This window comes from Mus caroli, chromosome 18 (assembly GCF_900094665.2).
Source record: "Mus caroli chromosome 18, CAROLI_EIJ_v1.1, whole genome shotgun sequence".
NCBI classification, from domain to species: Eukaryota; Metazoa; Chordata; class Mammalia; order Rodentia; family Muridae; genus Mus; species Mus caroli.
The window spans coordinates 54,114,514-54,116,904 of NC_034587.1; positions in this window are offsets into that span (position 1 = coordinate 54,114,514).

Here is a 2,391-nt window from a genome sequence, read left to right on the forward strand (position 1 = left end):
GCTGGTAGTCTTGGGTTCTATAAGAGAGTAGGCTGAGCAAGCCAGGGGAGGCAAGCCAGTAAAGAACATCCCTCCATGGCCTCTGCATCAGCTCCTGCTCCCTGACCTGTTTGAGTTCCAGTCCTGACTTCCTTTGGTGATGAACAGCAGCATGGAAGTGTAAGCCGAATACACCCTTTCTTCCCCAACTTGCTTCTTGGTCATGATGTTTGTGCAGGAATAGAAACCCTGACTAAGACAGGCATTGTGTATCCAGAATGACACCGCAGTCCCTAATGTGTATGAGCCAACAACACAACATCGAAAGCACATGAGCCCAAATTGAATAGCACTTCAGACAGAAATAAATGAACCGATCATTCTAATTAGAGGTTTTGGTGTAACGGGCAGATCCAGAAAAGAGGAAATCATTTAACGACACATCTGGACTGAAGAGGCAGCATCAGTCAACTGAATCTGACTGACATTTACAGAAGGTTTCAACAGCAGCAGAACATGGATTCATCTCGAGCTTGCAGAGAATGGTTGCCAAAATAAAGCACGTGATGAGCCCTACAAAGCACCTTAGCAAACGTCAGAAAGGGAAATCTTAAAAAGCAAACTCTTGGGGTTAGAGAGACGGCTCAACAGTTACCACTACTTGTGGCTCTTGCAGAGGACACGAATTTGGTTCCTGGCACTTAGGTTGGTGGCTCAAAACTGCTTGTATCTCCAGGTCTCAGAGATATGACACTGTCCTTGTCCTCTGTGTGCACCTCCACACACATAGCATACACACACTCTGTCATACGGAGACACTACATGAATATAAAAATACTGTAAAAGAATTCTCTTATGCCACAATGGAATTAAGCTAGACACGAATAGCAGAAAGATACCTGGAAATTTTAACAAAATGTAAGGAATTGGGATATAAAACTTGTCACAACATGTGGGTACTGGCACAGGCTCTGCTCTGGGAGAAACTTAAAGCTTTGTACATTGATATCAGAGGAGAGCTCCAAAAATCAATAACCTAAGCTTCTGTTTTAAGAAAGTAGAAAAAGAATAACAGATTAACTTTAAGTGGGAAGATAAATGCTAAAAGCCAGAAATCAACAAAATTTAAAATCTCAGTAAAGGAAATCTGTAAATCCAAGCCTCGGTCCTTTAAAAATAACAATAAAGTGATAAATATCTGCTTAAGGACAGAAGAAGATACCAGCTGGGAATATCACAAATGAAAGAGACAGAGTATCACTATTTATTTTCTAGATGTTAACAGGTGACTAAAGGGAATTTAGGAGCAACTTTGTGCCCACAAGTCTCATATCTTAGGTGATAAAGGACGACACATTGAAAGATATGGAGCCTGCGAGAGCCAGAGGGATCTGAGAACTTCACCCTTCAACCCAACATAACCCCCCCCCATGTGTTCTTTTTAACCCTTATTTTCTGTTAACAGTCTCCACTCTTGCTGTGCATCTCATGATGGTTTTGTTGGCATCCTGGTCGGTTAGGGTTTAGGTTGTTATGTATGTCCCTTCTCCTGGCTGACCATTCCAAGGTGTTCTCTCTGTCCTCTTCAGCCACATCCCTTTCTATGGCTTCTCTTTTTATTCCACCTTAGCCCCTCTTCCTCTTGCTTCTTCCACATTAACTTTCCTTAGTGGCAACAATTTTAAGAATCTGTGGATCCTACTAATATCTCAATTCCCCCAGCTTCCTGGCTACTTCACCATTCTTGTTCTGTTTTCTTTTCAGATTCAGTCTGTCTTAGTTAGGGTTTTACTGTTGTGAACAGACACCATGACCAAGGCAAGTCTTATAAAAAACAACATTTAATTAGGGCTGGCTTACAGGCTCAGAGGTTCAGTCCATTATCATCAAGGTGAGAACATGGCAGTATCCAGGCAGGCATGGCACAGGCAGAGCTGAGAGTTCTATGTCTTCATCCAAAGGCCGCTAGTGGAAGACTGACTTCCAGGCAACTAAGGTGAGAGTATTAAGGCCACACCCACAGTGACACACCTACTCCTACCAGGACACACCTATTCCAACAAGGCCACACCTCCAAATATGTGCAAGAATATACAAACCATCACACAGTCTAATATGTCTTACCTCAGCCATCTAACCTCTGCCCCCTCTCTTTCTTTGACGTAGAGTCTCCCTATGTAGCTTTGGCTTGTCTGAGACTCACAGAGAGCTGCCTGCCTCTGTCTCCCCAGTTGTGACATTAAAGGCATCTGAAATCATGCCACCTACACTCCTAATCTTATTAATGACAACTTATCCTCCAACAGATATTGAAGTCAAAGTGGGTACTGCATCAAGCATCCTCTGCCCTGCCCCCCACCCCAGCTCAGGGAGCATCAAGAAGGGGTGGAAAGAATAGAAGAGACAGAGGGT